We start from the raw sequence: 20,038 nt of genomic DNA, 5'->3' as shown, positions 1-20,038 counted from the left end.
AACTGTAGCGACAATTGCTAAAAAGCTCTTCCTGGTGAACCAAGGCAGTCTGTGGGGGTGACTTCAGCAGTGCCCATTCCCCATTTTCTTATGTTTGTGTCCATTTCTATTACGGGTCACTGTATAGATAATATAACTCAGTATCAGAGCAACACAGCACAGGTCCTTCAGCCCATCAACCACATTATCCACCTAGCTAGTTCCCGTTTCCTGCATGGTCCATATTTTACCAGGCCCCTTCCTTCCATGTACCTACCTAAGTGCTTCTTATATGATACTATTGTATCTGCCTTAGCCAAAGACATGGATATTAAGAACATCAAGTACTGCAGATTTACCCCACTAGCGAGTTGCTTGATAGTGGTGGAGCCTGCTAGAGTGATGCTCCACTTCTTGTTCCTAAGTTCTACCTGTTTGGCCTCACTGGATGATCCTCGAAGGATGTGGTCCCTAAGCACTGTTTTTTATTTATCAAAAAGGCAAAATTCCCTCCTTACTCATCTGTACCTCTGTCCTGCCTGTAGCATTCGTATACTAGAACAATGAGCTGCTATTCCTGCCGTTCTCTCAGCCACGTTTCTGTTACGGTTATAACATCCCAGTGCCCAGAGGACTATGTTCACCTGTTAATACCCAAGCACTGATGTAAATGCAGTATAAATGAATATTCCTTTCCCTCCCCTTTTTGTGCTGCTGGCTATCCTGATTACTAAACTTGCTCTTGTGGCTACTGCTCTATCTCATGATTTGCTCCTGATCAGAGTCCTACCACCACCCCTGCCAATCTTGTTTAAAGCCTGTCATGTAGAATGACAAACTTTCCTGCTAGGATATTGGCTCCTCTCTGGTTCAAATGCATCTTGTACAGTCCGCCTCCACTCCAGAAAAACTCCAAACGGTCCAAGACCTATATCCCTGCCCCCTTAGCCACAGGTTCATCAGTCCATCTTTCTATTTGATTGAATCTTCTGTTCCTCCATTACTCAGTGCAGTAGAGTCAGTTGTGTATCACTGCTGTCTTGGCTGAGGTTTGCCCTCAAATTAGGCCAAAGGTGAAATCTTTCATATCCTTCAGAGCCAAAAGGACCATCAGAATCAGAATCAGGTTTAATACCACCAGAATGTGCCATGAAATTTGTTGTTACCTATATAAAATGGTCATCTACATTTTATACAGTAGGACACTTTTTGAAAATAGTTGCTGTTTTACAAAAATAATGGTTGATGTAATGGATTTGCTTTGTCACAATAATGCAAAATTCAATTTTGTATTGCAATGCATGCAAGCCAGATCTCTGGATTTTAGTGCCAAATATGTGTGAGAAAATTGGCAGGTAAATTGCTAAATTGGCTTGTTATTGTCACATATACTGAGGTACAGGTTACAATTTTATTCTGCATGCCATCCATACAGATCATTTCATCACATCAGTACGCTGAGGAGGTACAAGGGAAAACAATAACAGAATGCAAAATAAAGTGTTACAGTTATAGATAAAGTGCTGTGCAGGCAGACAATAAGATACAAGGCTAAACGAGGTTGATTGTGATATCAGGGGTCTATCCTTATTGAACTAGCGGATCAATCAATCATCCTGTAACGTGAGGTAGAAGCTGTCCTTGAGCCTAGTGGTATGGGCTTTCAGGCTTCCTGATTGGATGAGGGGAAGAGAGAATGTCTCGGGTGGGTGGGATGTTTGATGATGCTGGCTGCACTACTGAGGCAGTGAGAAGTGTAGACAAAGTCCATAAAGCGGAAGCTGGTTTCCATGACGTGCTAAGAGATCCACCACTCTCTGCAGAGTAGTTCTAGGTAGAATAGTTACCATACCAAGCATGATGCATCTGAACATCAATAATAACTGATGGGAGCCAAAGGGGATGTGCCAAATGTCTTTAGCATCCTGAGGAAGTAGAGGCGTTGGTATGTTTTCTTGGCCGTGTCATCCATGTGGTTGGCCATGGGTTTCACTCAGCTCCACATGTTCGTTGCCGCTGGATTCAAGTACAGCAAGGGACGGCATTGTAAAGTACTGCTTCGGTAAAGGCCACTACTGTGCCAGTGACCTGGGTTCATTTCCACTGCTGTCTGTATGGAGTTTTTACGTTCTCCCTGTGACTGTGTGGGTTTCCTCCCACATTACAAAGGCATATGGGTTAGTAGGTTAATTTGCCTCAAACATGTAATTGGGCAGTGTGAGCTTGTCGAGCCGAAGGGGCCTATTACCATGTTGTATCTCTAAAGAACATTAAGTACTATCAACAGTTGGTAGTTCTACATGTGCTTAGTGCAAGTGACAGAAGGCAGATTTCCACTGCGGTGTTTCTAAGTAGAATAACTCCATGGTAGCATCATTAGAGTTGCATAAACTCTTCTCGGGTTTCCAGCCGGGTCCAGGTGTCGATTTTAACCAACGTTTTGATGACAAAGTCTGCCAAGCTCATAATGGATAATGCTCAGGCATGTCTAGTCTGGTGGTATATATACTCAACTCCTATCATCCATCCCTCCTCAGAATCACAATCAGAATCTGATTCATTGGTTAGTCCTCAAACAATCAGTTTTCCACTGTCCAACTTTGTTTAAAATCATATTCCAGTTCTTAGAGCAAGGCCTTCGTCTTGGTTGAAATCCTTATTCTCTAGTCTTATTTCAATGGCTTCCTTCACCAGGTGGTCCCAAAAGCCACTGGTGTGACACTGTAGTTTTGTGCCATCAAAGTCAATCCTACCACTGATTTTTCCAGGTAACCCAAACGGATACCACCTGGCCAATAAATGCTGCTCCATATTCACAGGGAACTCTGTAATCGCCAGATGTCCTGAGCCCCAGGTCATCTTTGACCCACATAGACTGTGAATTGAGCTTCCTTACGGGTTTGTGAATGGTATTAATCTGATATTTCTTCAGGATCCTGGCAATTTTTCCAGAAAACATTGAAACGTAGGGAAGACAGGTGGTAGCAAAGGGATCCTCCTTGTTTTTGGGATTTCCTGGTTTTCTGTTGGTCCCTTAACATTGCATATGCAATGACCACAGGATCGCCTTTGATGGCCTAGAGCTACTGTGCCACACCAAAGGAACTGCCTGGTGAAGGAAGCCATTGACATTTATAACTTTGACCAACTTCTATAGATGTGCAATGGAGAGTACATTGACTGGCTGTATCACAGCCTGGTATGGAAATACCAATGCTCAGGAATGTAAGATCCTGCTAAAAGTAATGGATATGGCCCAGTCCATCATGGGTAGAGCCCTCCCCATCATTGTTCAGATCTACACGGAGCGTTGTTGCAGGAAGGTAGCATACATCATCAGGGACCCCCATCACCCAGGTCTTGCTTTCTTCTCACTGCTGCCATCAGGAAGAAGGTACAGGAGATTCAGGACTTACACCACCGGGCTCAGGAACAGTTATTACCTTTGTTGTGAGTGAGTCCAGACGATGGACTCACTCGAAACAGGAGCGTCCCAAGCAGGTCAGGCAAAGTGCTTTTAAAAATTCATTCTCAATAAAAGAGAGGTACCGGCGAGTGGAGTGGTCATCATTGGGGCGGACGTCTTTGGAGTAGGCTTCAACGAGAACAAGCAAGTAGCTATTCCTTATTCCTTATTTAAATCTAGAGAGAATTGGGGGTGTGTCTACAGAGCCAGTGTTCTGTTCTGGGTGACAGATGTGGGATTTCCAGGAAACTCTCAGCTTCTCTGATGGCCACATCTGCACCATAACCATCAAGATGAAGCTCGTGTTAGGGCTACAGCTTGATGACCTTCAGCTTGTTAAGGAAGGTGAAGCAGTGATAGACAGGAGCTACAGGGAGGTAGTCACCCCAAGACTACAGGAGACAGATAAATGGGTGACTTTCAGGAGAGGGAAAGGAGAACATCAGATAGTGGAGAGATCCCTTGTAGCCATACCTCTCAACAATAAGTACTCCATTTTGATTACTGTTGGGGTGGGGGGGGGGGGGTAGAACAACAAACCTGGGGGAAGCAGCAGCAGCCCTGGCTCTGGCACTGAATCTGGCCCTGTGGCTCAGAAGGGTAGGGAACTGAAGAGTTTGGCAACAGTAATAGGGGACTTGAAAGTCAGGGGCACAGATAGGCGATTCTGTGGATGCGCAAAGGAAACGTGCGTGGTAGTTTTGCCTCCCAGGTGCCTGGATCTGAGATATTTCTGGAGGCATTTGCAATAGCCTGAAAAGGGAGGTGAGCAGCCAGAAGTCGTGGTACATATTAGTACCAATGACCTAGGAAGGAAAAGGGAGGAAGTCCTGAAAAAAGAATTCAGGGAGTTGGGAAGGAAGCTGAGAAGCAGGATCTCAAGGTTTGTGATCTTGGGATTGCTGGCTGTGCCACACGGCAATGAGGATAGGAATAGAATAAGGTGGCAGATGGTTGTGTGGCTGAAAAATTGGAGCAGGGGGCAGGGATTCAGGTTTCTGGATCATTGGGAGCCTTATCTGGCGCAGGTGTGAGCTGTACAGAAGGGACGGATTGCATTTGAATACAAGGGGGACCAATATTCTTGCGGGCAGGTTTACTTGAGCTGTTGGTTTAAGCTAATATGACAGGGGGGTGGGAACCAGTGTGATAGAGCTGAGGATGAGCCAGCAGGTTCACAAGTAGATGATGGGTACAACGTGAACGTTAGGAAGGACAAGTCAATGATTGCTACAAATGCAGACAGAGCAAAGAGTTAAATTGTACCACAGAGACACAATTCAACTCAGAGACTGAGGTCCTTTAACATCTGCCGGATGATGCTGAGGATGTTCTACAAGTCTGTGGTGGCCAGTGCTATCATGTTTGCTGTTGTGTGCTGGGGCAGCAGGCTGAGGGTAGCAGACACCAACAGAATCAACAAACTCATTCGTAAGGCCAGTGATGTTGTGGGTGTGGAGCTGGACTCTCTGACAGTGGTGTCTGAAAAGAGGATGCTGTCCAAGTTGCATGCCATCTTGGACAATGACTCCCATCCACTCCATAATGTACTGGTTAGGCACAGGAGTACATTCAGCCGGAGACTCATTCCACCGAGATGTAACACTGAGCGTCATAGGAAGTCATTCCTACCTGTGGCTATCAAACTTTACAACTCCTCCCTCGGAGTGTCAGACACCCTGAGCCAATAGGCTCTTCCTGGACTTATTTCCACTTGGCATGATTAACTGATTATTATTTAATTATTTATGGTTTTATATTGCTATATTTCTTCACTATTCTTGGTTGGTGCAGCTGTAACGAAACCCAATTTCCCTCGGGATCAATAAAGTATGTCTGTCTGTCTGTCTCTGTCAAAAGGACGAAGAATGCAGGACTGAAGGTGCTGTATTTAAATGTGTGTAGCATTCAGAATAAAGTGGACGAACTTGTGACACAATTAGAGATTGGTCGGTATGACATTGTGGGCATCAGTGAGTTGTGGTGACACAGGGTCCGAGAATGTTGAATCTTTCTGAGTGGAGTTAAGAAACTGCAAGAGTGAAAAAACCATTCTGGGAATCATTATAGGCTTCCACATAATAGCCAAGATGTGGGGTTCAGATTGCAATGGGAGCTGGAAAAGGCATGTAATTAGTGTAATGACACAATTGTAATGGGGAACTTCAATATGCAAGGAGATTGGGAAAATCAGATTGTTGTCAGATCACAAGAGAGGGAACTTGTTGAATGCCTACAAGATGGCTTTTTAGAGCAGCTTGTTCTTGAGCCTACTCATGGAAAGGCTATCTTAGATTGGGTGTTGTGTATTCACTCAGATATTATTAGGGAGCTTAATGTAAAGGAACCCTTAGGAGGCAATGATCATAATATGATTGGATTCATATTGCAATTTGAGAGGGAGAAGCATAACCAACATACACTAGTATCACAATGGAATAAAGGGAATTTTCGAGGCATGAGAAAGGAGCTTGCTCAGGTGGATTGGAGGAGGATACTGGCGGGGATGACGTCAGAGCAGAGATGGCTGAAGTTTCTGGGAATAGTTCACAAGGTGAAGGATAGATCTGTCCCACAGAGGAAGAAGTTCTCAAATGGCAGGGGTAGACAACCATGGCTGACAAAGGAAATTATGGAGAGAGTGATAAATCTGTGGAATGTTCTGCCACAGACTGTGGTGGAGGCCAAGATTGTGCATATATTTAAAGTGGAAGTTAATCATTTCTTGATCGGTCAGGGCATCAAAGGATATGGTGGGAAGGAAGGTGTATGGGATGGAGTGGGATCCAGGATCAGCCATGATGAAATGCCAGAGCGGACTTGATGTGCTCTGTCTTATGGTTTTATGGTCTTTCAAGGACACTTCATCCCATTATTTATTTATTTATTTATTATTATCATTATTATGTTTTTATTTTTCTAAAAACTCATTCTGTTTAAACCTGAAGTATGGGCATAGCCAAGAACAATCAGTTCATAATTGCCAGGAACTTTTGGACTATTCTAGTGGTGTTTAGTATTGTGGCCTTCTGGAGATTTACATTGATGTTGCTGTGCAGCCAAATTGTTTAATGCTATTGTGCAGTAAATTTTGGACAATACCAGTTGTAGATATTACTATTGGGACAATGTATGCTCTGTTCACATTCCGTAAGACCGTAAGACCATAGGATATAGGAGCAGAATTAGGCCACTTGGCCCATCGAATTTGTTCCTCCATTTCATCAAATTAAATCAAGTTTTCTTATCATTCAAAACATACATGGATACAGTTGAACGAGACAGTGTTTCTCTGGATCCAAAGTGCATAAAGTATATTCAAAATAGTGAAAAAAACACACACTCATTGTCAATTAAGAAAAATGGTCCAAGTCCCTGAGTGACATGCAAATTGATGTTTCAGCTCCTGGCAATCCCCCCCACCCCCGTCCTTCTGCTGGTCGAACACTGGATGGCAGCACTGATGGGAGAGACCAGCTTCCACCCAAGCACAGACTCCACATTACACCATCTCCAGTCTCATCACCTGGAGAGAATCAGCCAGCAAGCCCGCTGAGGCCATCGCCTCATCACCACCAAACAAGGGAAACAGATCTGTGGCATCTCACGTTATCAATGTCCAACAGGGTAGAGAGGCACCCAAGACAGTTATTCATAGTTACTCTGCACGCTGCTTTCGCGCACCAACTCTCATGGCTTTGAGTAGCAGGCAGCAACATGGTTTCCACCCAGGTCAGCTCTTCTGAACCTTATCCAGCCTGTCCACTAGCTTCTCCTTCTCACGGCTGACCGCTGGATTCTCCTTCCTCCAACCAACCCTTGACTCTTCCTTCTCCTGGCCACCCATTGGCTTTTTCTTCTCACGGCCACCTGCCAGCCTCTCCAATTTTTCTTTCTCCTCTTGCAAATTCCTCCTCATCTCTGTTCTAAAAGGACACTCCTTTATTCTTATGCTCTGTCCTCTGGTCTTTGACTCTGCCATCAGAGGAAACATCTTCTCCACGTCCCCTCTATTGAGGCCTTTCTCTATTCGATAGGTTTCAATGAGGTCACGCCTCATTCTTCTGAAAAAGGTACTGAAGCATTCGGGCTCTCACGACCAGACTGTGCAACAGTTTCATCCCCCAAGCTATCAGACTCCTCAATACTCAGAGTCTAGACTGACATCTACATCATTTATTATTATATTGTAATTTGTCCTCTACTGTGCCTATTGTCTTGTTTATTAACTATTGTACAGCCCTGAACTGTTTTGTGCACTTTATGTAGTCCTGTGCAGGTCTGTAGTCTAATGCAGTTTTTATGTTGTTTTACGTGGTCTAGTGTAGCCTTGTGCTGTCTCACATAGTCTAGTGTAGTTTTGTGTTGTCTCATGTAGCACCAGGGTCCTGGAGGAACATTGTTTCATTTTTACTGTGTACTGTACCAGCAGTCTATGGTCGAAATGACAATAGACTTGACTTGAATTCTAGTGAATACAGGTCCAGAGCCATCAAACACTCTTCATATGACATGGCATTCAATCCTGGAATCTTTTTCAACCTGCAAATTAACCTTTAGGGAATCCTGTACAAGGGCTCCCAAGTCCCTCAGGTTTTTTTTGTATTTTCTTTCCATTTAGAAAATAGTCAACCCTTTCATTTTTTCTACCAAAGTGAATGACTGTACACTTCCTGACACTGTATCCCATCTGCCATTTCTTTGCCCATTTTCCTCATCTGACCAAGTCCTTGTGTTGTCTCTCTACCTCCTCAAAACTACCTGTCCTTCCATCTATCTTCATGTCACCCACAAACTTTGCAATAAAGCCATCAATTCCATCATCCAAATCATTAACATATAATGTTAAAAGAATCAGTCCTAACACAGACCCCTGTGGAACACCACTGGCAGCCAAACAGGAAATGCTTCCTTTATTCTCACTCTTTACCTCCTTCCAATCAGCCACTGCTTTGTCCATGCTGGAATCTACCCTGTAATATGATGGGCTCGTAGCTCGTTAAACAGCCTCATGTGTGGCACTTTGTCAAAGATCTTCTAAAAATTCAAGTACGCTATATCAAACGATTCTCCTTCAACTATTCTGATTGTTATTTCTTCAAAGATTTCCAACAGATTTCTCAGGCAAGATTTTCTCTTCAGGAAACCATGCTGACTACGGCCTATTTTATCATGTGCCTCCAAGTACCCTGAGACCTCATCCTTAATAATCGACTCCAACATGTTGCCAACCACTGAGATCAAACTAACTAGCCTAGAATTTCCTTTCTTCTGCCTCTCTCCCTTCTTAAACAGTGGAGTGACATTTGCAATTTTCCAGTGTTCCAGAACCACTCCTGACCTAATGATTTTTGAAAGATCATTATTAATGCCTTCAGCCACCTCTTTCAGAACTCTGGAGTGTGCACCATCTGGTCCAGGTGACTTAGCTACCTTCAGACACTTGAATTTCCCAAGAAACTTCTCTAGTAAAGGTAATTTCACACACTTCATGACCCTTGGCACCTGGAAGTTCTATCATACTGCTAATGTATTCCACAGTGAAGACTGATGCAAAATACTTAATTGGTTCATCCACCATTTCCTTGTCCCCGTTATTACTTCTCCAGCATCATTTTCCAGTGGTCCAATATCCACTCTTACCTCTGTTTTACACTTTCTGTATCTGAAGAAATGTTTGGTATCCTCTTTAAAATCACAGGCTATCTTACTTTAGTAGTCCATTTTTACCTTCTTAATGACTTTTTATGGTTGCCTTCTGTTGGTTTTTAAAAGCTTCCCAATCCTCTAACTTCCCACTAATTTTTTTCTCTATTTTATGGCCTTTTTGGCTTTTTAATGTTGGCTTTGACTGCTCTTGTTAGCCATGGTTGAGTCATCTTACCACTGGAATATGTCTCGCTCTTTGGAATGTATATATCCTGTGTCTTCTGAATTGTTTCCAGAACTTCCATCAATTGCTGCTCTTCCATCATCCCTGCCAGTGTTCTTTTCCAATCAATTCTGGTCAACTCCTCCCTCATGCCTCTGTAATTCTCTTTACTCGACTGCAATACTGATACCTCTCTCTGTAGCTTCTCCTTCTCTAATTTCAGAGTGAATTTGATCATATTACGATCACTTTCCCTAAGGTTTTTTTTTACCTTAAGCTCCCTAATCAATTCGGTCTCATGACACTGCGCCCAATCTAAAATAACCGATCCCCTTGTGGACCCAACCAAGAGTTGCTCTAAAAAGCCATCTCTAATGCACTCTAGAAAATCCCCCTGCTGGAATCTAGCACCAACCTGATTTTCCCAATCTACCTGCGTATTGAAATCCCCTGTGACTGTTGTAGCATTGCCCTTTTGGCATGTATTTTCTATCTCCTGTTGTAATTTGTAGAAATCCTTATTACTGCTTGGGGGCCTGTACACATCTCCCATCAGGGTCTTTTTACCCTTGCAGTTCCTTTGCTCTATCCACAGTGATTCAACACTCCTGACCCTAAGTCACTTCTTTCTAATAATTTGATTTCATTTTTTATCAAAAGAGTAATGCTCCCCTGCCCACCTGCTTTCCTGTCTGTCCTTTCAATACAATGTATATCCTTGGGCATTAAGCTCCCAGCTTTAATCTTCTTTCAGCCATGAATCAGCATCAATCTGGAATGTGCCACAAGGTCATCTATCTTATTCTGTATAGTGCGTGCATTCAAATATAACACCTTCCGTCCTGCATTCACCCTTTTCAATCTTGTCTGCCTTTTACGTTGCAGCTCATCTTGTTGACTGCTATTTTGCCCTCTCAACAAGCAGCCTCTCTTCACTACTCATTGCCTCTGTTTGTAAACCAGCTACCTCATCTTCAGCACTAACATCTGCATTTCCTACGATGCTTCTTGTATTGAAATATACACAGCTCAGGACACTAGTCACACCTCGTTCAACCTTTTGATTTCTAACTTTGTCTGAGGTCTTACCAGCATCTGCCTCCACAGCCTCTCCACTAACTGTTCTGACACTCTGGTTCCCATCCCTCTGCAACACTAGTTTAAACTCTGCCATGTCAAGTCAAGTCAAGTCACTTTTATTGTAATTTCGACCATAACTGCTATGTACAATACATAGTAAAAATGAGACAACGTTTTTCAGGACCGTGGTGTTCATGACACAGTACAAAAACTAGACTGAACTACGTAAAAAACAAAAAAAAACAACTACACTAGACTACAGACCTACACAGGACTGCATAAAGTGCACAAAAACAGTGCAGGCATTACAATAAATAATAAACAGGACAATAGGGCAAGGTGTCAGTCTAGGCTCTGGGTATTGAGGAGTCTGATAGCTTGGGGGAAGAAACTGTTACATAGTCTGGTTGTGAGAGCCCGAATGCTTCGGAGCCTTTTCCCAGATGGCAGGAGGGAGAAGAGATTGTATGAGGAGTGCATGGGGCCCTTCATAATGCTGTTTGCTTTGCGGGTGCAGCGTGTAGTGTAAATGTCCTTGATGGTGGGAAGAGAGACCCCGATGATCTTCTCAGCTGACCTCACTATCCGCTGCAGGGTCTTACGATCCGAGATGGAGCAATTTCCAAACCAGGCAGTGATGCAGCTGCTCAGGATGCTCTCAATACAACCCCTGTAGAATGTGATGAGGATGGGGGGTGGGAGATGGACTTTCCTCAGCCTTCACAGAAAGTAGAGACGCTGCTGGGCTTTCTTTGCTACGGAGCTGGTGTTGAGGGACCAGGTGAGATTCTCCTCCAGAAGAACACCAAGAAATTTGGTGCTCTTAACGATCTCTACCGAGGAGCCGTCGATGTTCAGCAGGGAGTGGTCACTCTGTGCCCTCCTGAAGTCAACAACCATCTCTTTTGTTTCATTCACATTCAGAGATGGGTTGTTGGCTCTGCACCAGTCCATTAGCCGCTGCACCTCCTCTCAGTATGCTGACTTATTGTTCTTGCTGATGAGACCCACCACGGTTGTGTCATTGGCGAACTTGATGATGTGATTTGAGCTGTGTGTTGCAGCACAGTCGTGGGTCAGCAGAGTGAACAGCAGTTGTCTGAGCACACAGCCCCCGTGCTCAGTGTGATGGTGTTGGAGATGTTGCTCCCGATCCGGACTGACTGAGGTCTCCCAGTCAGGAAGTCTAGGATCCACTTGCAGAGGGAGGTGTTCAGTCCCAGCAGGCTCAGCTTTCCAATCAGTTTCTGAGGGATGATTGTGTTGAATGCTGAACTGAAGTCTATGAACAGCATCCGAATGTATGTGTCTTTTTTGTCCAGGTGAGTTAGGGGCAGGTGGAGGGTGGTGGCAATGGCATCATCTGTTGAGCGGTTGGGACGGTACGCAAACTGTAGGGGGTCCAGTGAGGGGAGCAGCAGGGTCTTGATATGCCTCATGATGAGCCTCTCGAAACACTTCAAGATGATGGCATCATGTAGCATTAACAAACCTTCCTGCTATAATATTAGTCCCCCTCCTGTTCAATGCAAACTGTCCTTTCTGTACACATCCCACCTGGAAGAGAGCCCAAAGATCCAAAAAATCTTATGCCCTCCCTCCTACACCAACTCCTTAGCCACGTATTAAACTGTATATTCTAGTTCTGCTCTCACTAGCACATGGCGTGGGTAGCAATCCTGAGATCACAACCCTGGAGGTCCTGCTCTTGAATTTACTCCCTATGCAGAACCTCATCACTTGTCCTACCCACATCATTGGTACCTACTTGGATAACGATTTCCGGCTGTGCACCATCCCACTTAAGAATGCTGAGGATTCAATCCAAGATATCCCGGATCCTGGCACCTGGGAGGCTACATACCATCTGGGAATCTTGTTCTTGCCCACACAACCTCCTGTCCATTCCCCTAACAAATGAATCCGTTATTACCACAGTGTGTCCCTTCTCCTCCACCCCCCCCACCCCACTGTCTGAATTGCAGAGCCAGACTCTGAGCCCGAGACCTGTCCACTGTGATTTTCCTTTGTTGGGCCAACCACCTTTCCCCCCAACAGTTTCCAGTGACAAGCAAGAGAAAATATACAGATGCTGGAAATCCAAGCAACACACACAAAATGCTGGAGGAACTCAGTAGGCCAGGCAGCATCTAGGAAAAAAAATGCAATTGATGTTTCAGGCCGAGACCCTTTGGCAGGACCAGAGAAAAAAAGATGAGGAGTATATTTAATAGGTGGGGGAGGGGAGAGAGAAACACAAGGTGACAGGTGAAACTGGGAGGGGGAGGGATGTAGTAAAGAGTTGGGAGATTGATTGGTGAAAGATACAGGCTTGGAGAAGGGGGAGTCCAATAGGAGAGAACAGAAGGCCATAGAAGAAAGAAAAGAAGGGAGGAGCACCAGAGGGAGATGATGGGCAAGCAAGAAGATAAGGTGAGGGAGGGAAAAGGGGATGGGGAATAGTGAACATGTACAAACAAGCTGGAGGAACTCAGCAGGTCGGACAGCATCCGTGGAAACGAGCAGTCAACGTTTCGGGCCGAGATTCTTCATCAGGACTGAAGAAGGAGGGAGAGGGTGGGAAGGAGAAGGCTGGAAGGTAGCAGGGAGAGGAGGCAGAGTGAAACTGGGATGGGGGAAGGGAGGGGGAGGGAATTACCGGAAGTTGTAATTCGATGTTCATACCAAGGGGCTGGAGACTATCCAGACAGTATATGAGTTGTTGCTCCTCCAACATGAGTTTGGCCTCATCATGGCAGTAGAGGAGGCCATGTATGGACATATCTGAATGGGAACATGAAGCAGAGTTGAAGTGGGTGGCAACCGGGAGATCCTGTCTGTTGTGGTGGATGGAGCGGAGGTGCTTGACGAAGCAATCCCCCAATCTGCGTCGGGTCTCGCCGATGTAGAGGAAGCCGCACCAGGAGCACTGACTGCAATAGATGACCCCAGCAAACTCACAGGTAAAGTGCTGCCTCACCTGGAAGGACTGTTTGGGGCCCTGAATGGTGGTAGAGTAGTAAAGGGTGGGGGCGGTGCGCATTACCGGAAATTTGAGAAATCAATGTTCATGCCATCAGGTTGGCTAATTGGATGGAATATAAGGTGTTGTTCCTCCAACCTGAGTGTGACCTCATCGCAACAGTAGAGGAGGCTAGGAACTGACATATCTGAATGGGGATGGAAAGTGGAATTCAAATGGGTGGCCACTGGGAGATCCCACTTGGTGAATGGAGTGTAGGTGCTCAGCAAAATGGTTTCCCAATCAATGTCTGGTCTCATCGATATACAGGAGGCAAGACCAGGATCACCGGACACAGTGAATGACCCCAATAGACTCACAGGTGAAGAGTCACCTCACCTGGAAGGTCTTTTTGGGGCACTGGATGGTAGGAGGTGTAGGGGCAGGTGTAGCACTTGCTCCGCTTGCAAGGGGAAGTGTCAAGAGGGAGATCAGTGGGGAGGAACGAATGGAAAAGGGAGTCGCGTAGGGAGTGATCCCTGTGGAAAGCAGAAAGTTGGGGGAGGGCGAGATGTGCTTGGTGGTGGGATCCTGTTAGAGGTGGTGGAAGTTCCGGTAACATAACTTTTGTTGAGGGTGATGGCCACAGGGGTACTCTGCACTGAATTCTTAACCCCTGTATTCTGCACTTTGGGTGTACCTATGTCTTTATATGTCCTTTCTCTCACCTCCTCAGCTTCCATAATAATCTGGAGTTCATCCAGTTCTAGCTCATGCTTCTTAATGTGGATTATTAGAAGCTGCAGCTGGATGCATTTCTCCCAGTTGTAGTCATCAGGGACACTGAACTCTCCTTGCCTTCCTACACAAGACCATAAGCCCATAGGAGCAGAAGTAGGTTATTCAGCCCATCAAGTCTGCTCTGCCATTCAATCATGGGCTGATCCAATTCTTCCAGTCATCACCACTCCCCTGCTGTGTCCCCATACCCTTTGATGCCCTGGCTAATCAAGAACCTATCTATCTCTGCCTTAAATACACCCAAAGACTTGGCCTCCACAGCCACTCGTGACAACAAATTCCACAGATTTACCACCCTCTGACTAAAGTAATTTCTCTGCATCTCTGTTCTAAATGGATGTCCTGAAGTCATACCCTCTTGTTCTAGACTTCCCTACCATGGGAAATAACTTTGTCATATCTAGTCTGTTCAGGCCTTTTAACATTTGGAATGTTTCTATGAGATTCCCCCCTCATTCTCCCGAACTCCAAGGAATACAGCCCAAGAGCTGCCAGATGTTCCTCATATGATAACCCTTTCATTCTTTGAATCATTCTCATGAACCTTCTCTGAACTGTCTCCAATTTCAGTATATCCTTTCTAAAATAAGGAGCCCAAAACTGCATACAATACTCAAAGTGTGGTCTCACGAGTGGCTTATAGAGCCTCAACATCACATCCCTTATATTCTATACCTCGAGAAATGAATGCCAACATTGCATTCGCCTTCTTCACCACCGACTCAAACCTGGAGGTTAACATTTAGGGTATCCTGCACAAGAACTCCCAAGTCCCTTTGCATCTTTGCATTTTGAATTCTCTCCACATCTAAATAATAGTCTACACATTTATTTCTTCCACCAAAGTGCATAAACATATTCTTTCCAACACTGTATTTCATTTGCCACTTCTTTGCCCATTCCCCTAAACTATCTAAATCCCTCTGCAGGCTCTCTGTTTCCTCAACACCACCTGCACCTCCAGCTATCTTTATATCAGTAGCAAATTTAGCCACAAATCCATTTCATTGAACTACATCGTAAAAAGCAGCAGTCCCAACACCAACCCCTGTGGAACTCCACTGGTAACTGACAGTCAGCCAGAATAGGATATCTTTATTCCCACTCCCTGTTTTCTGCCGATCAGCCAATGCTCCACCCGTGCTAGCATCTCCCCTGTAATTCCATGGGCTCTTATCTTGCTAAGCAGTCTCATGTGTGGCACCTTGTCAAAGGCCTTCTAAAAATCCAAGTACACCACATCTACTACATCTCCTTTGTCTACCTTGCTTGTAATTTCCTCAAAAAATTGCAGTAGTTTAGTCAGGCAGGATTTTCCTTTCAGGAAACCATGCTGGCTTTGGCCTATCTTGTCATGTGCCTCCAGCTGTTCTGTAATCTCATCCCTAACCATCGATTCCACAGGAGGAGCATTTCACTATCCTGCCTGGCATCATAACAGTCCTAGCTGAGCAGATATAAAGAAGGGAAATAATAAATACTTAACCTAGAGTTTTCACTTACTTTCCTCTCTCTGACTGACGCCTTGAAGAGTTATTTCTGACTCTGTCCACTCAAGCTGCACTTGCCTCTGCCTTTCTTTGATTTCTAATCAATCCCAAGTGCCAATTGATACAATTCCACACTGCCATCCCAGAGAGCATCCTCACATCAACCATTACTGTATGGTCGGTGCAACATCTTCGCACAGAAGTCATTGGCTGCAGCCAACCTTCACTGCAGGACTTGTCCAAAACAAAGAAGCATTGCAGATATTACCCACCCAGCAAACTGCCTTTTTGCAAAAGGTCCTTCTGAAAAGGGCTATAGCCCTATTAAAACAAACAAAAACACAACATCTTAAAAGTTGCTTCCCCCCAAGCAGTTAATCTGATCAGCCAATTTAATTAGCTGCCTAACCCTAACTATCCGTTACCTCTGTAATGCACTGCACTGTACACACTTAAAACCACTTTTTATAAAACTGTTTACATTGTAAATACATATGGTATTTATTTATTAAGCACATTTTATTCCACATCTTTAACCTCTAACTTCATTTGATTTAATATTTAAATTATATTTATATTTATAACTTTTAACTTAATTCTTTACTTTTTATAATTTTTGAATGTTGTTGTTTCTTGTTGCATGCCACAACATGACCAACTCACCACAGCAAGTTCCTAACATATTTAGAGGTATTTGGGGAATAAAGTAGATAGAGTTGATAATGTTGAGCTTGGTATCCAGACTCACTGGCTGAACCTCCATCTGAACTTGCCAAGTTGTAGAAGGCCAGTTCTGAGGACATTCTGCACCCTTGAGTTCAGTCGTGATCGGAGCAGTGACTGGGCATCAGGTGAGGAAGACCTGCCCCTGCATCACTTTTGACAGGCTTTGAAAGCTGGAATAATCGAAAGCAGATCTTTATGAGCATGAAAATACTGAATATTTTTGAGGAGTTTTTGCTTCATTCAACTTGAAATAAATACTTAAACTAAAACATAAATTAAACTAAAATCACTTAAAATTTTAAAAGAAATCTGGTAATATGGTGGCACAACAGAATAGCTGGTTAACTGCTGCCTCACATCTCCTCTCACCCTATGAATGTTTGGGTTTCCTCCCACATCTCAAAGACGTGCAGACTGGTTGGTTATTTGACTACTGTAACTTGCCCCTATAGTGTGCTGAGTGACAAAATCTGATTGGAGTTCATGAGAATGTTTGGTTCAGGTAGGTTTAATGTAAATGGATGGTTGATGATTGGTGAGGCTCAGTAGGCTGAAGGTCCTGTTTCTATGCTGTACCTCTCTATGACTCTAAAGGCTAATTTTTACTTCTGTGTCAAATGAACAGCGTAGCCACATAACCTATGCTGCACCCTATGCCATAGCCTGACGCGCACCTCTCCAAAAATGTAACTGCACGTCGTGGTGACGCAGACCACAACAACTGTGATTGGTCCGCTTGGTAACATCGCATTTTCTCCTGTCTATAGGCATACTGTTCGTACACTGTTGCAAAATGAATGGTGGGAGACGATGAACCAAATTGTCAAATCCACCTGCCGACATCCGAAAATATTTGAAATACATTTCCGCGTCCATGTCTCTCAGTGGCCGGACAAGCACAGAAAATTCACCTTTCTTCTGCCTTAATCCGTTCAGTGGTCGTACACACCATCTCCTCCGACATCTTCTCTCTTTTCTGCGTTGCAGTAATTTCAATAAAAGTAACCCTTGTTCAACATTTATTAGCTCCAACTCCAACATGATGCACTCAGTCGCCATTAGAAACCCCACCGACAACTAGCGTTTTGGCGGTGAATTGCAGAGCGACGCAGACACACCAATGCACAGATATAAATGCTCACAATGGCGCAGGCCACTTATGAAGGCTGTGGCGTAGGCTATTGTGCAGAAGTATAAATCAGCCTTAAGACTTTAACTTAAAATACCTAGCACACGTATATAATTAAATGCACTGAAGGGAAAATACTTTCAAAAACAGTAATTTATCTTTAATTTCCTAATCCTCTGCCCTACAACCCACTGAGACTGATAGGGCCTTATATTCTACCTGAACTTAACCTGGCACAAGTGACGGTAGTTCCAGACAGACTAAGTCCTGCAACTGGATACATAGCAGAGCCTGTGTGGAGTGTAGTGTGCCAAGTGAATTGACAGGTATGGCCTTTGCAAATCTTGTACTTCCGTGCTTGACAGCATATTGTGAAGTGCAGCAGTTGTAATCAGAACCATCAGTAATAGCCAGTGAGACTGACAGCTGGTAATAATGTCCTGATGCTCTGATCTTCTTAAGAGATAATGCTTCAGGGATATATCTTGGCTGGGATACTGGTATTAATACCTCTGATTTTCTTTGAAACAGTATGGTAAAACTGTAGCCTACACTTCTTGGCTCAAGTCTGTACAGTAGCACATGATCATAAGTACATTAAGCTGAATGACCTGCCGAGTGTTCCCATCATTCTTGATTTTGAAACGTTCTCTTCTCTTTTAAGGCACCCTTGAAGACATATCTCTGATCAATTTTCTGGACATTTTTCTATCAATTCTGAGCATTCCTTGCTGCTATGTTACTGACGAAGGGTCTTGGCCCGAAATGTTGACAGTGCTTCTTCCTATAGATGCTACCTGGCCTGCTGTGTTCCACCAGCATTTTGTGTGTGTTGCTTGAATTTCCAGCATCTGCAGATTTCCTCGTGTTTGTGTTCAAAATCAACCTGATTTATTAATTCTGTTTCTTCTCTCTCTCACTCTCTCATGGATGCAGCCCGTCCTGCTGAATATTTCCAGCATTTTCTGTTTTTATTTCAGGTTCACAACATCTACAATGTGTTATACAGTAAGCTGATACTCAGAAACTCCTGTTCTATTACAGTTATTTCACAATTTCACAGGTTAATTTGTGTATGAAAGCAGGAAGCTGGGAGCTGTAGTATAATTAGCTGTTTGAACAACACATGTTGAAAGAGGGCACCTGGGACTTGGTAGGTGGATTGCAAGAGCAGCCAAAGTGTATAATAAACATTATGGAAGTGATTTAATGGCAAGATCCGCTTCTGCCCAATTTTGTTTCCATGAAAAACATACTTGTAATATCTGTACATTATGAATTGGCAAAACTTCAACTGCTTAAATGTTGCTGTCTCTCTTTTATATTTAAACAGCTTTAACCATTCTTTCATATTTTTGTTTGTGTTTCAGGATGTGTGTGTCAACAGCAAGGCCAGTATCTATCGTCCAACCCTAATCACCTACGAGAAAGTGTGTGCCGCCTTCAGTTATGCTACAACTTAATGATTTGCTTGTCTAATTTAGGGAGCAGATAGGATCCAACCTCATTGATGTGGCACTGAGATCACATACTGTATAGGCCAGTTTGGCTAAGGATGGCAGATAGTCTTCTCTGACTGGTATTGTCAGAATCAGAATCAGAATTAGCTTTATTCTTTATTATCACTGACTTAAATAATGTAAAATTTGTTACATTATTTTTGCGGTAGGAGTTAGTACCAAGACATAAAAATACCATACACTTTCAGTAAAAACAAATGAACAATAAGCAAAAACAAGGAATGACAAGATAATGTTCAGGGCCCAATAACTGAACCTGATCATTTTTGTAACAATCCAGTTGTTAAACAATTAAAAACAGAAATCCAGATTATTTAAATACCTGATAAACTCCACATCTCAATGGTGGTATTTGAATTCACATCTCTGAATCATTAGCCAGGCCACTAGATGTTAAAATTGAGGCACTATTTTCTTGTAATATGAAATGATCATTGTTAAATCTGGTTTGGAACATCACAATGAATTACTTTTATTATCAACCTTTGCTGCATAAGTTATTACACAGTTTTTGAAAAAAAATTGAATAATCGCTATCTCATATGGAATTAATTAAAGATGGAATATCCAGTGCAATTACTGCTTTTGATTCTCTGGCATTCGTCTCTTCTGTAGCAATTGTATCTTTGCATCTGGATACACATCTCGTTTGGAGAGTGGGTGTAAAGTTTCCTATTTCACTGCTTTAATTCCTTCAACAAACATAAACAGAGTTGAGATAAATCTTTTGACATCCACTCAGCTCCCATGTCAAGAGGTGCCTCCCAGGATGATCTGACTGCTAGTTCATGGAAAATGATACCTCCAGATTGTATCACGGTGTTGTTGGGGTAATGCAGTGTGGAGCTGTGGTGTTTTCAAATAAAAGCACAAAACCAAAGGCTTCTCCAGCCAGGATTACTCAAACAGAAAAGTGGACATTATGCTTGTGATCTGTTTCAAACTAAAAGCTGGCACTTCAGCATTCACCAAGAAAATAGAGAATAGGATAAAGAATAAAGATTTTGGAAATA

At 43.6% G+C, this 20,038-nt stretch overlaps 1 long non-coding RNA gene across 1 annotated transcript in view; it reads left to right on the top strand.

Moving 5' to 3' along the window:
* The window catches only part of LOC140731995 (uncharacterized), a 73,013-nt gene extending 53,425 nt beyond the window's left edge, over positions 1–19,588 (top strand). Inside the window, exon 3 of the long non-coding RNA XR_012099961.1 lies at positions 18,876–19,588. This is a non-coding gene — a long non-coding RNA (uncharacterized lncRNA). The remainder of the gene's footprint in view (positions 1–18,875) is intronic.
* The last annotated feature ends 450 nt before the right edge of the window (positions 19,589–20,038 follow it).

The sequence above is a fragment of the Hemitrygon akajei genome, chromosome 1 (genome assembly GCF_048418815.1).
Source record: "Hemitrygon akajei chromosome 1, sHemAka1.3, whole genome shotgun sequence".
NCBI lineage: Eukaryota > Metazoa > Chordata > Chondrichthyes > Myliobatiformes > Dasyatidae > Hemitrygon > Hemitrygon akajei.
This window is presented reverse-complemented; position numbering and strand designations above follow the sequence as displayed.